The sequence below is a fragment of the Tuber melanosporum genome, assembly GCF_000151645.1.
Source record: "Tuber melanosporum whole genome shotgun sequence assembly, scaffold_13, strain Mel28".
Taxonomy (NCBI): Eukaryota; Fungi; Ascomycota; class Pezizomycetes; order Pezizales; family Tuberaceae; genus Tuber; species Tuber melanosporum.
Genome location: NW_003298786.1, coordinates 26,346 through 42,143, shown reverse-complemented (window position 1 = coordinate 42,143; position 15,798 = coordinate 26,346).

Sequence of the window (15,798 nt, the reverse complement as noted above, 5' to 3'; positions counted from 1 at the left end):
TGAGTGGTCCTCTTAGATGATACTGCGGTTGTGTCCCTAGCATATGGGTTTCAGAATATGTTGTAGTCATGGGGTGATTCTCAAATACTAGCATGGTTACTGAAACCTACTACCCAGAGAGCAACCAAGGGTTACCGACAAAGGGATTAATTACCAGTCTAGTGGAGTGGCTTCCTGCGAGTGAATAGGAAGTCATCCAAAGAAAATCTATCGGTTGGGTATGGAGTTACAAAGGGTCAGAATCAAATGACCTACGATGGTTGTAATAATGACCACCTTTGCAGATATAGCCGTGGATAAGACTGATCATTTTATCAATGGCGAAGACAATTGGAGCCAACTCAGTTCAACTTAAAGAACTAGGCTATAAGTCTAAAGACTCTGCTAATCGGGATATTACTATTGGGGACAGTACGTTTCCTAAGAAGAAATATCGTAATTACTAAAGGGGGTGTGATGGCTTTCAGGGTCCACAGGTGTTCGCACCTTGGAAGAAAACTCGACGTTGAGAATTACGATTGAAGAAGTACATAGTTGTATGATAAATAGATATAGTCCGCAAACACTCAGACGCAGAATATAAATACCGAAGTGCCTCCCAAGCTTTAGATATCATCAAGCAACGGAGAAGAGACCTTAGCAATATAATATTGTTTTTCTGATTCTACCCTACTTTACCTACTTTACTTCGCTCCTAGTAGTCATAAACGAAACAAGCCAAGTTCGAGGCTTCCTAGACAATCTCCGTCTACAAAAACAAATCTCAATTGGCCTAGACAATCTTGAAGTCTATCAAGTTGTCTCCGCCTAACAGCTTGGTTCTGTTATGTCTGTTATTCTTTAAACTCCTAAAATGCTCATTCTAAGGTAAGGTCCAGCTCTAGAGTTTTACACTGGAGTCGTCGTCACCACCTCATAATGCTCTTGCGTACATCTTGTGCTGACAATCTAGCAGATATTTCCCAGTTTATCTTTTCTTGAATCTCTCAAACATTTGCTTCTACCAAGGTATACAGTAGTAACATAATTGCTATGATGTTGTCATGTATATCTTGTACTTCCAACAATCCTTGTTAGACTTCTATCAACACTCGCACATTGGACTGCAAGTCGGCCAACAGACTGTCGAAGGCTAGATTGACAATATTAATACTGGTTGAGATGTTCAGCCTTATTTGTCCTATGACAATCCCTATCCTAGCACTAGGTCTTGCAAGATCTACTGTATGAGCATTAGAACATGGTGTAGAGGATCTCAAAACGGTAGAGGGGGCTCTCAAAAACAGAGGAACACTAGTAGTTTTCCCTGCTAGTTCTCCCAAAGCTTTTTGGAGAGTGGAAGGGAGAGCAGACAAATGACTGAAAGTTATGGGATGATTATCTCTCAAGGTATCCATTGGTTCTCCTGTGATTATCTGTTTAGAAGGCAGAGACATCTTTTTCGCACACTTGTGGACTTCTTTTTTTTCTCATAACTAGGCTATCAAGCCAGGGTTTTCAAGGTTTCCATTTGGGTGAAATATGTGGCTAGGATACCAAGTGTCCTAGGCCTGTTATGTGGTAAGGAGGTAGGTAGAGAGCCTTGGTAACAAGGAGATCTAACAATATACTGTGAGACGAAGAGGATCTTTATAGACTCAGAATGATCTAAGCCAATCAAGATTCATTTCATAGACAGAAATTTGCCTTGAAAGACTCAAAGGATTACTTGTTCCGTTTATGACCATTAACATTAAATTAAAGTAAAATAGACTTGTATAAACCATATTATATTGTTAAGGTCTCTTCTCTATTGCTTGATGATGTTTAAAAGCTTGAGAGATACTTTAATATTTACATTCCGCATCTGAGTATTCACTGACTACTTCTATCTCTTATACATATCACGTACCTCTCTAACTATAACTCACAATGTCAGGCATTTTCTGAAAGTGGGAATACCAGAAGATCTTGAAAACCATCCCACCCCTCTCGTTAATTTACTATTTTGCCAGTTGGAAAACTGTGCTATTTTCTATAGTAATTATTCAATCTTCTGAGTTATTCAACTTAAGGCCTAGTTCTTATGTCAAACTGTGTTGGCCCTAATTGTTTCCCAAATTGATAGAATAATTAGTTTCATCTACGGCTTGTATTTACAGGAGTAGTTATAGATGCAACTATTTCAAGTTACCAACTTTAAACTTCAATAACTCCTAGTCTAATATAGAGATATCTTCCAGATAACTTCCTACTGATTTGCAGGAAGTCATTCTACCATATTGGCAGATAATCTCGCTGTTAGCAACTCCCCATTGTCCTAGGTAACAGGACTTTAGTGGTTATCTGGTATTGGTGATATTTCCTGCAACCATGTTGCATTCCTTGACCTACTTGTAACATTCTGACAACTCCATTGGCTTTTTCAGTAGTGCTTTCTAGGAGTTCTAAACTCTTCTATTTATTGTAAGGTGGATGTGGATGTATTGACCCTTTGTAGAGATCCTCTAATATTCGATATTATGTCTTTATACAAAAATATTCTGTTATCTACAACTTATGATAAAGATGTCCCATCATTGAAGCCTGGTAACTTCCTAAGTAGTTGAAGGATTTACTCTGTTCCACTCTCCAGACCTAGCTGAAGGTATTCTCTCATATATCCTGTGAATAGGATCAGGTCAGATAAACGGTAGTGATGTATTCAGAGTTATTCTGACACCTTCAATTCTATAGCATTCTAGTCACAGAACACAATGAAGATGGATATGTATAATGACATGCTGCCTAGTAAAGAGGCCAGGGAGGGTTGATGGAGATGAGAGATTCTGATTCTGAGTATGGTTATTCAACTTAGAGTAGTTTCTAGGTATTGAATCCTAGTACTTCTAATAATTTCCTGCTATTTGCTTTAACAAAATAATGGAAACTATGACATGCTAATATTAAGTAAGGTCTAGTAAGGTGGAATAAAAAAAGTGGCTGATACTATAAAATACTAGTAATGGAAAAGGTGGAATCCAAGAGTAGAGACACTGGTGAGCAAAGGTAAGTAGAGTCGTACTACAATATGAGCCTGTACCAAATAAAACCTAACTCTTAGACATTTTTACTAAAGGCAGAAAAATGTATTGTAATTAAAGAGACTCAAGAAAACTGTTTTCAGAGATATCCACTTTTAGTTTAATGCAACCAGCAAAAGTCAGCAGATCAGCTAGCTTTAATGTCCAATAGCTCCTCAACTAGTTAGAAATCAGTAATTATTATTAGTTGTACTTATGCATGAGAAGCTGATGTTACTTTACATACCATAAAGTCTATTTTGGAAATTTTACCTTTTTTGCATACAGAGGATGCTAGAGAGGTCATTACACTTCTAAAAATATTTTCTAAGCTATTAGATATATACTCTACACCTCTAGCTAGGTGGTAAATTAAAAATAAATGTTTTATATTTGTTGGCTGAGAGTGTGTTTTCTATTGGTACAGTCTCATTGTAACAATCCCTCCTTGGATAGTTAGTTCTTGATGATGGGGAATGATACTTCTCTTCTTCTGTTTCTTTTCCTTAGTCTTACGATAGTACTAGGCCTCTGCCTACATTACCAATAGTACAAGACCTCTGTCTTCTATTGGGAATGCCTATTGTAAGCTTTCTCTAACTCTTCTTCATGAAGAGCTCTCCTTGGTGTAATGATAATATTGCAATAAAGATAAAAATTGTAAAGGTGTTTTATATTTGTTAAAGTAATAAGTAGGAAAAGTACTTAGAATTCAATCTAATTTTATTTATACTAGTACCTCCGACACCGGCATACGACTAGTCTACCCCACACCCCAAACAAACAAACTATCTAAAATACACTACTGTGGACCGTTCTGCCCCGCAACCACTCCTCCCAAACATAAATCCAATAATCACTACCTACATGGGCTCATGGGCGCTCGTAATAGCTAGCGTTACTCCGGATTTATGCGTCTTCCCACCCCACTACCCAACCACCGTCTTATACCCTCACCCCTATCCTCCTCCAGCACAATTTGCCCCACATACCCAACAAAGAAAACATACAGTTTATTCCAACATCCCTCCGTTCTCTTATAATGTAGTCCTAGGTGCAAGTACCCCTTAGCCAGAACTATCCCACAAAATGAACAACGCTCTTCTTTTGACAACCCATTTGTCTTAGCCCACTGCAAAACTACCGATGTTCGAGTCCCGAGGTCCAGCTCGTCCCGTTGTGGGTACTGAGAATGCCAAAACCAATCGTGACATGTCTGTAAACAGCAGGGCGTTTTCTCAAAGTGTTCGGCGAAGGTGACTCGCTTCTGAGTGGCCGTCGCAGAAATTGCAGTCCCACAACAAGGACAGTCGCAACGTCACTGGTTGGACAAAAAGAATCACTTCTTCGGCATGGTTACCAATCCTGGCAGAACGCATCCATGCCACTGTGTTTTTTCTCGCACCGGGCACAGGCCATGGGATCCCCTATCGTTACCAGCCGGCCGTCTCTTTCCACCGTCAGTGTGCCGTCAAAGGGGTTACCTGCCACTACCAACTCCCTGTCTACCGTTATAACATGCCGGGAAATCCCCAGGCCTAACCACCCGTGACTCACCCACCAGGACTTCCATCGCGATATTGCCGAATCCTTGTATAAGTTCTCGTTAGTAGGTCATCCTATAGCATAATGGGGGCACACAATCCAGTGGTGTCTGTTGTCCTTCCCCTCACAGCTGTCATGACCAACCAACCCTGTCCCACTGCGGACCCTCAGCAAAACGTAGGAGTCCATGCGGGTGAGTCCGCGAAGATGTCTAAGTACCCTAAGTTCACAAGCATAATATCCATGTCCCTCCCTATCGTGCCAGGAACCCCATTCTTCTTTCCACAACTCTCGAGCCAGAGCCGCATGCCCAATTCCAAAGCTAACCCCTTCTCAGAGCAGAGGGTGCAACGGGCGACCCATACAGGCCTTAGCCTTTAGGTCCACCATCTGATTGCCATTGATGCCCATGTGTCCTGGAACCTAGCTAAGGCTGACGTGGCTGAATTCGTTAAGCAGTGGTGCCATAACCTCTCACAGTTCAGCTGAATCTCCTTCCGAAAACATACTGTCTACCTGGATGAGGGCTGGAATACAGTCCAGGAACATATGAACTGGATGTCTCTTGGCCATCCCTTGGGCATGTCGGAGTGCACAGACAACTGCAAACAGCTTGCACTCAACAATGCTCCAAGATGGGGGAACTGAGCACCAGTCAACACGAGTCAGGGCCCCTTTCTCAAATACCGCCCATGGCACACCGGCCCCTTCAGAGGACTTAGACCCGTCTGTGTATATGACCACATCCGAGGTCTTGCAAAGATCTGTGTACAGCAAACAGTGGCGTGCAGCCATCACTGCTTTGCCTTTTCCAATTGCAATCATGGGGCGGCAGGTGAGTTCCTTGTCTGAGTTCTGTCCATGTACCACCATCCCTTCCTGCTTCCAACTGAGCCATATCTCACCGAACCATGGGTGTTGATCACAGTAATGGTAGTTAATAAATCGGCTGTAGCACCTCCGCTGCAGATACCTCCCTTGGATGGCAACAGGTGGTGTTCTGAACTCAGCCAGCAGTATAGTGTTTGCCAGCTTCATAGGGGTCTGGAAAACTGATCAGAGGCAGTCGTTGATGTGGACATGAATCTGTTTCACATACGACCCATGGTTGGTTACAAATTCAAGTTTGTAATAAATGGTCGGAAGGTAGGCTGCCTGCACCAAGTGGTAAGTCTCCCACGCCCCTAGCCCACCAACACTCCCAAACCTTCTCCCCAACGCCAAAATCCTTTTCCAACACCCAACTCCCTTTCCAACCAGTACTTTACATGAGAAGAAAAGTTAAGAAATACATTAAATCTATACCCAAGAACCTGCAAATCCTCAGAAGGCAAAACCATTTCTCCCAACAACTCCATTCCTCCCCATGCCCTGTCCCCAAACCCAATCCACTGGGTCTTGAGGGCACTAAACCCCATTCTCCTAGCCCTTGCTATACGATCGCAGTCTGCAAAAATTTTCCCTGCATGGTACCAGGCAGCGTTACAAGAATCTGCAGCCACCATGATGATCCCATCATCAACGTATGCGACTACCAATTGTCGGACCCTAGGGGAATATCACATCCACGGTGTGAATATATCCGCCACGTAGGCCCCAAAGAGAAAAGGAGAGAGAGGCGAGCCCTGAGACACCCCTTTGCTGACATAGTAGATCTTGGAGATGCACCCATTAAAACGGAAACAAATCAACCGACAGGAAGTCCATCTTCGCACCCACTGACACAGGTTCGACGGACACACCCAGGCAACCAGGAAGTCTGACAGGAGATCAACATCAATGTTATCGAATCCTCCTTCAACGTCCATGGACAAAATCAGCCGTTAATAGCTCTCATTATGCCCTAGGAATTCAAAGACCACTGCCATAGCATCGTGAACTCCTCTCTTCCGGCGAGAACCAAATTGTGTCTCCCCCAGGTCAAGACACATGGCTAATCTCAGCAGGACCACACGTTCTGCAACCTTCGCAGGTGTCAGGAGGAGGTGTATCATTCTCCATGACTTGATGACATCGTATTTGGGTTTGTCAATCTTCGGTATGAGCACTACCTCTGCCCGATGCCAATCCAGAATATCGTGACGCAGCCCATAGTCGACCAGACGTCGTAAAGTTGTTGCATCCCTCCGCTTCCAGAACTATATGAAAGGATATCCGATATCATCCTCGCCTGGACCCGTGTTCGTAGGGGACCTAGCAAGAGCAATCTCCATTTCCTGAGTACTGTCCATATTAATCATGGAGTTCTTCCAAGTGGCAAGATTGCCAGGGGATAGCTGCTGTGCAATCAGGTCGCTGATGTCTGAATGCGTCGTAGCATAGGACCCATCCGGCCGGGCCATGGAGGGAAGTGTTCGCTTGGCTTCCAATTTTCGTGCCAGCTGAAAAATGTCTAGGTCCTGACTCTCAGCTATCTTAGCCCTGATGTGTTCAAACCTGGCCCTCAACAGGCAAGCCCGGTAATCACTCCTGACCAGCTTGTAGTCCTCCGTCCGGTCCGCCTTGCACTTGAAGTATCGTCGTGGCCGAGCCACATCCAACCTCATCATTTCCAACTCCGGTATCTACCACTTGCACTGACCACTACCAACGGAGGCCTGTGGGAGCGCGGCCACCAAATGCCTCACCTCTTCCCACATCTTCTCATCTCCCAACTCTTTAAGGGCGTCTAACTGCTTCCCAACCTTTTCCCAGACTGCTTTTTTCCAAGCCAGCCTCCGACGCATAACATTGTCAGGTAGGTCCACCATCAGCTTGAGGACTTGAGCGCTGTGCTCGTAGCCAACAGCGTCCATGTATCAATGCCTGACATAGGACGCCCGGTGCAGGCATAGGTCGATTCTGGAAATATCTCAAAAGGTTGGCACTGTTGGAGGTACCATATTCATATCATGAACCGGGGCCGTGAACCACTGTTTTAGCCACCGTCCGCCTGTATTGTTATAGTCCGCGTTTGGGTCCCATTCTTGATGTCTGGTGTTGAAATTTTCAAACACAATTTCAGGTTCCCCAAGCTCATCCAACCATCGGACGAACTGGTCTTTGGTATAGCCGGGTTGAAAGTAAACTCCAGCGAGTACCCTCTTTGCTCCTTTTTTCCAATACCTAATCCGAGCACTACCTTCCCCATGCCCTACCACCTCAAACAGTCCACAAATGTAGGACTGAACAAATACCTCAACACCTGACTTTTCAACAAAGGAAAACAAATCCCACCCATCAACATCTACTGGTACATGTTGTCCCTCCGGATCCACAGGAGATTCAATAATACCCAACAAATTTTGATAGGAAAGCTAATCAAATACCAGCGCCCAATTCCGACTACTCCTCTCCACGTTCAATGCCAATATCGGAATAAGCATTCAAAGGGGGCCTCGACTGATCCACTCAGGCTGCAGGGGCCAGAGGCATAGGCGGAGCCGGTATCCGGATCCCGGGCAACCCAACTTGTTTCCTCCTCGCGGGGTTTAGTAGCGGTGCTGGCCCTAGTTTTTAAAATTCCACATGCCGGTGATGGGGAGAGGGAAGGCCGTTCTGATTCCTTACCCTTGGCCTTTTCTGACTTATGGCGGGGAGCCTCATCTTCCTCATCACTGTGGATCTCGACTGGTCTGGATGTTGGGGACCTCCCACGGCTGCAGCTTCTTTTTCTTCTATTCTCTTTTGCCCTCCTACCCTGCTGTTCCGGTTTTCTGACAGGTTCCTTGGCGGGTTTTGTTGATGTGGCCATTCCTTGTCCAGCAGGTGAGGAAGGTGGAGTTGGGGATGACGATTTGATACCTGGGCATCGCTCATATCCTGTGAAGTAGTCCATCCGGTGGCACAACCAACACTGTCTCCTGGTATGTTCACTGGCCTGACCCACTCCTCCGGGACAAGCCAGCTTGCTGCACATGTGCTCCCGAGAGAAATGTTCTCCGAAGCAGAATCGGCACCGAGGGGGGTGGCCACATGTCGCCTCGAAGTGGCCGGTTTCTAGGCACCTACCACATACCTTAAGGGGGTGATGCTCTTCAAAAACCCGGACATTGTGGGTGCCTCCTCACAACCAAATCTTTCCCTCCGCCAGTCTTTCCTTGATGGCCTCATTATTTTCCACCACAAAGCGGATGCCACAACTTGTAGTATTGGCCTGTGTCATGGCGTGTATGGACCCAATAATATCGGGCCGGGAAACAGTGACTACACCAGTATTGGATTGCTCCAGATCAGTGCGAAGGCCATCAAAAGCCGCGCTTCCAGTCCATCCTTCCACCCTCCAAATCGATCCCCATCCTGTGTCAGCAAGTGGGACACCAGAAACATAAATCTTCACCTCTTCCAGGTTCCTCTGGAACTCAAACTCCGGGAGTGACAATTCCCTAAGCAGGTCAAGCCTGGCTTTATCAAGCTGGCTGCCTAACTCTGTCACGGAGTGTGCCGCCAAAGTCAGGAAGATGCATCCAATTTCTAGCCGGACGTGTCCTGCACGAATATAAGGAGCATTTCCCCGAATCTTTCCCTGATTGGAAAAGGTCACATTGATCCGATTTCGGATTGCCTTAGGATCGACACCCTCTGGCAGGGCAACCTTCATCCGCATGGCGAAGCACATAGTGATGTGCCTTCCTCTAGCATTCGGGGTTGGCGACGAGTGTGGTGGTGGTGGTACTTAGTTTAGTGGGTCTGGAGGCCCCATTGGTACCCGACGGTATTCCTGTCTTGTTTGGGTCACGGCTACCTTGATACTGGCCAGGGCTGCTGGCCCAGATTGAGCCACCGTAGTAACAAGTGTCACATCCTTTGGAGCCAATCCCTGTTTATCAGCCTTCCCCTGAGTCTTGGCCAGGGTCAACGCCTCCCTTTCATCGCCAGATCCTCTGGCAGCCTTTCTTCTCCTTCTAGCAGCACCACTCAGGCGTTTGCCATGTTTCCTTCATTTTATCCTTTTATCTTCCTCCTCCCCCTCCTCCTCTTCCCAGTGTACAGACTTGCTTTCACCTCCACGGGCTACCCGCAAGACTACTCTCCCTTCGCTGGAGGAGCTGCTGCTGCAGCTGGACTGGTCAGATGAGGCCGCTGATGCGGGCCGGGTAGGACGTACTCGTTCCTGTGGGCCAGCAGGGGGTTTGGGCACGTATGCCATTCGTTTTACTACCTCCGTAAAAGAGGCTTTAGCAGTAGGAGCCTCTGTGGAGGCCTCCTTTCTCTTAGGGGTAGGGGATGGTAGGGTTGGCTCCGAAAAAACAGCGGATGTGCTGTGGGATACAGCAGGGGGGGGCGGTGATGGTGGGACAACTTTACCTGAAGGGCTTCAATTTCCTCCCCTTATCTGCCAACAATGTCGGTCAGTGCTTTTACTGCCCGTTCCAAAACATGAACTCGACTCCAGTAGTTTATCCTGTTTCTCGGACCATTGTCGTCAAAGGTGGGGCCACTATTCATCCAAGTTTGTACGTCTTGTACAGTGTCGTCTTCAATTGGCCCCAACTCTGAGGAGAGGAGAGGCTGAGTATTGCCAGACCGGATGTCTTCCAAGCCTTCCAACATGGACCCGATTATACTACCTGAGTGGAGTCCAGGAGAGGGAGCCTTACCAGCATCCAGCATCTCACAGACGCCTGCCATGAATGAGTCCGCCTGGGCCACCACAGCGTCGGCGTCCTCTGGTTGGGTCTCTGGGAGCTGAACCTCCAATGGGGTTGAATCGCCACTAGAGGCTTCTGAGGGACCCTCTAGTTGGCCTCTGGGAGGTGATACCCATTGCCCAATAATAGGCGGAGGTGATGAACTCATAGCTGGTGAAGGGGCATGTATGCTGTCGCCCAAACCAGTCGCTTCCAAGTTGCGCCCATCATCCAGCTCCATAGGGGTGTCCCTGGCTGGCACCTCAGAGGTGGGTGGGACATCCTCAGTCATTAGCAGAGATGGAGAAGAGGGTGTGGCTTTGATTGTCGATGGGAGTACCACAGGTGGAGGGATGGCCAGGCGCCCCTGGTGAATGCCTAAGGGTAGGCCAGGAAGAGCGGGAACAATCTGTTTTTTCTGTCCGTCATTGACGCTGATAGCCCTCAAAAATTGGGGACCAAGGAGAGGAGCAGCAGATCACTTAGCGGGAGATGCCGACCGTGTCTGGCAGTGTGTTCCAGTGGCAGGCGGGTTATAATCCTCGTCATCAGGGCTGTCCAACTTAAACTTTGAGGTTTCGTAAAAAGCCCTTTCACCTGAAGACATTCCTGCCAGGAAGGAGGGAGTCGAGGAGCCGGTCCCGGTATTGTGGAACCTGCGGAAGAAGCTGGGCATCTTCCTTTGTACAGCTCTAGCGAGTGGAGGAGTAGTGGACCAAGAGCTGGTCTCAACCGTGGTGGCAGTCGAGTTGTCCTTAGTGGGGGGGACGGAGGATTCAGGGACTATAGTCTGAGAATCTTTAGGAGGGGAAGGTACGGGGGCTGGAGAATATTCCGAGCCATTGTCCGAGTTGAACCGAACCAAGAGTCCTGTGGTAGTATCTTTGTTCAAGCCACATGTGGCTGAACAGCCTCTCCCGATTAGGAAACCTCTCACCAAAACCTCTACTTCTTTCATTGTGACAACAGTCGTGTCAGCGACCGTTCGCCGAACTAAATCATCAAACTGCGGGTTTACCGCATTCTGACACCCGTGGCAGTGGTGAAACCGTGGGGAACCAAAGTTCTCTTTGGGTGCGACATATGACTGTGTAGTTGTGGGGATGAGGCCACGGTCGGCCTCAGTAGCAGACGCAAGAGACAAGGCCGCACGGACTGTCTCATGTGAGGAGGAAAGGTTTGAGTTGAACCAAACAGGGGACGACATCCTCGAAGGAGGAGGAGAATCTGTGGATGAGAAGGCTGTCGAAGATGCCATCCTCGCCCAAACTATACTCAGTGATTACCGGGACCAGGCCATGGATATCTCACACTGAAGTATCTTCTAAGCGAGAACAACTACTTCTAACCGACCGCCCGAAATGAAAAATACAAACAAGTAACAGTAGATGAAGTATTTATCTTGAGCAAAATAAGGTAAAGTATTGGTGCGCTCACTTCCGACACGGAGTGTAAGAAGTAGGAAAAGTACTTAGAATTCAATCTAATTTTATTTATACTAGTACCGCCAACACTGGCATACGACCAGTCTCCCCCACACCCCATAAAACAAACTATCTAAAATACACTACCGCGGACCATTCCACCTCCCAATCGCTCTCCCCAAACATAAATCCCAAAATCACTACCTAAGCGGGCTCACGGGCGCTCACAGCAACTAGTGCTGTCCCGGATTAACGCGTCTTCCCACCTCGCTACCCAACGATTGTCTCATACCCTTACCCCTATCCGCCTCTAACACCATCTGTTTCACGTACTCCACAAAAGAAACATACAGTCTATTCCAACATCCCTCCGTCCTCTTGTAGTGTAGTCCCAGGTCCAAGTACCCCTCGGCCAGAACCATCCCACAAAACGAACAGCGCTCTTCCTTCAACAACCCATTTGTCTTAGCCCACCGCAAATCCACCGAAGTTCGAGTTGCGAGGTCAAGCCCGTCCCATTGCTGGTGCCGAGAATGCCAAAACCAATCGTGATACGTCCGTAAACAGTGGGGTCTTTTCTCAAAGTGTTCGGCGAAGGTGACTCGTTGTTGGGTGGCCGTCGCTGAAATTGCGGTCCCACAACAGGGACAGTCACAATGTCGCGGGTCGGGCAAGAAAAACCATTTGTTCGGCATGGTCACCAATCCTGGTAATACGCATCCACTGCCATCGTGTCTTTTCTCGCACTGGGTGCAGGTCATGGGGTCTCCCACTGTCGCCAACCGACCACTACTTTCCACCATCAGTATACTGTCAAAGGGGTTACCTGCCACTACCAATTCCCCATCCACCGTTTCAACATGCCGGGGAATCCCTAGGCCCAACCACTTGTGACTTACCCACCAGGACCTCCACTGCGATATCGCCGAATCCTTGTATAAGGCCATGTCAGCGGGGCATCCTATAGTATAGCGGGGGCACTCAGTCCAGTGGCATCTATCGTCCCTCCCCTCACAGTTGTCATGTCCGATCAAGCCCGTCCCGCTGTGAATTCTTAGCAAGATGTAGGAGTCCATGCGGGTGAGTCCACGAAGATGCCGAGGTGCCCTAGGCTCACTAGCATAATACCCATGTCCTTCCCTATTGTGCCATAAACCCCATTCTTCTTTTCGCAATTCCCGAGCCAGAGCCGCATGCCCGATCCAAAAGCTGACCCCTTCCCAGAGCAGAGGGCGCAATGGGCGACCCACACAGCCCTTAGCCTTTAGGTCTACCATCTCATTGCCATCAATGCCCATGTGCCCCGGTACTCAGCTAAGGTTAACGTGGCTGAATTCATTAAGCAGTGGTGTCATAACTTCCCACAGCTTAGCCGAATCTCCATCCGAAAACATATTATCTACCAGGGTGAGGGCCGGGACACAATCCAGAAACACATGTATCGGGCATCCCTTGTCCATCCCCTGGGCATGTTGGAGTGCACAGACAACCGCAAACAGCTCACACTCAACAATGCTCCAAGACGGGGGAACCGAATATCCATCGACGTGGGTCAGTGCCCCCTTCTCAAATACCGCCCATGCCACACCTGCTCCTTCAGAGGCCTTGGACCCGTCTGTGTATATGACCACATCTGAGGATTTGCACAGATCCGTGTATAGCAAACGGTGTCATACAGCCATCACTGCCTTGCCTTTCCCAATTGCAACCGTGGGGCGGCAGGTAAGTTTCTTGTCCGAGGTCTGCCGATGTGCCACCATCCCTTCTTGCTTCCAACTGAGCCATATTTCTCTGAACCACGGGTGTTGATCACAGTACCGGTAGTTGATAAATCGGCTATAACACCTCCTCTGCAGATACCTTCCTTGGATGGCAACAGGTGGCGTTCTGAACTCAGCCAGCAGTATATTATTTGCCAGCTTCCGAGGGGTCCGAAAAACCGATCGGAGGCAGTTATTGACATGGATCTGAACCTGTTTCACATATGACACGTGGTGGGTTACAAATTCAAGCTCGTAATAAACGGTCGGAAGGTAGGCTGCCTACACCAAGGGGTAAGTCTCCCATGCCCCTAGCCCACCAATACTCCCAAACCTTTTCCCCAATGCCAAAATCCTTCTCCTAACACCCAACCCCCTTTCCAACCAGTATTTTACATGAGAAGAAAAGTTAAGAAATACATTAAACCTATACTCAAGAACCCGCAAATCCCCAGAAGGCAAACCCATTTCTCCCAACAACTCTATTCCTCCCCACGCCCTATCCCCAAATCCGATCCACTGGGTTTTGAGGGCACTGAACCCCATCCCTCTAGCTCTTGCTATGCGATCGCAGTCCGCGAAAATTTCTCCTGCATGGTACCGGGCTGTGTTACAAGAATCTGCAGCCACTATGATGACCCCGTCATCAATGTAAGAGATCACCAAATGTCGGACCCCGGGGGAGTAGCGCATTCATGGTGTGAATATATCCGCCACGTAGGCCCCAAAGAGAAAAGGTGAGAGAGGCGAGCCCTGAGGCACCCCTTTGCTAACATAGTAGTTTTTGGAGACGCATCCATTGAAATGGAAACGAATTGACCGACAGGAAGTCCACCTTCGTACCCACTGGCACAGGTTTAATGGACACCCCCGGGCAACCAGGAAGTCTGACAGGAGGTCAACATCAATGTTATCGAATCCTCCTTCAATGTCCATGGACAAGATCAGCCGTTTGTAGCCCTCGTTATGTCATAAGAATTCAAGGACTACCGCCATGGCATCATAAACCCCCCTCTTTTGGCTAGAACCAAACTGTGTCTCCCCCAGGTCAAGACATGTGGCTAACCTCAGCAGGACCACTCCTTCTGCAACCTTTGCAGGCGTTGGGAGGAGGTGTATCATTCTCCATGACTTGACGACATTGTATCTGGGTTTGTCAATCTTTGGTATGCGCACTACCTCTGCCCGATGCCAATCTGGAATGTTGTGATGTAGCCCATAATCGACCAAACGTCGCAAAGTCGCCGTATCACTCAGCTTCCAGAATTGTATGAAAGGATATCCGATATCATCCTCCCCTGGACCCGTGTTCGTAGGGGACCTAGCAAGGGCGACCTCCATTTCCTGAGCACTGTCCATATCAATCATGGAATCCTTCCAGGGGGCAGGATTGCCAGGGGATAGCTGTTGTGCAATCAGGTCGCTGATGTCAGAGTGCGTCGTGGCGTAAGACCCATCTGGCTGGGCCATGGAGGGAAGCATCCGGTTGGCTTCCAGTTTCCGTGCCAGCCGAAAAATGTCCGGGTCCTGGCTCTCAGCTAACTTGATCCTGATGTGTTCGAACCTGGCCCTTAACAGGCAAGCCCGGTAAACACTCCTGACTAGTTTGTAGTCCTCGGCCCGCTCCGCCTTGCGCTTGGAGTATCGCCGTAGCCGAGCTACATCCAACCTCATTGTTTCCAACTCTGGTGTCCACCACTCACACCGACCTCTGCCAACGGAGGCCCACGGGAGTGCATCCACCACACTCTTCACACCTTCCCACAGCCTCTCATCTTCCACCTCTTTAAGAGCGTCTAATTGTTTTCCAACCTTTTCCCAGACTGCTTTTTTCCAAGCCGGCCTCCGACGCATAATGTTGTCTGGGAGGTCCACCTTCAGCTTTAAGGCTTGAGCACTATGCTCACAGCCAGCAGTGCCCATATATCGATGTCGGACATAGGGTGCCTTGTGCAGGCACAGGTCGATTCTGGAAACGTCCTGAAAGGTTGGCACTGTCGGCGGTACCATATTCATATCACGAGCTGGGGCCGTGAACCACTGTTTCAGCCACCGTCTTCCTGTATTGTTATGGTCCGCATTGGGATCCCAATCTTGATGTCTAGCGTTGAAGTCCCCAAACGCAATGTCACGTTCCCCGAGCTCATCCAACCATCGAGCAAACTGGTCTTTGGTATAGCCAGGTCGAAAGTAAACTCTAGCGAGTACCCTCTTTGCCCCTTTCTCCCAATACCCAATCTGAGTACTGGTTTCCCCATGCCCTACCACCTCAAACAGCCCACAAATGTGGGACCGAACAAATACCTCGACGCCTGAACTTTCAACAAAGGAAAACAAATCCCACCCATCAACATCTATTGGTACATGTTGTCCCTCCCGATCCATAGGAGGTTCAATAATAAACAACAAATTAACCAAA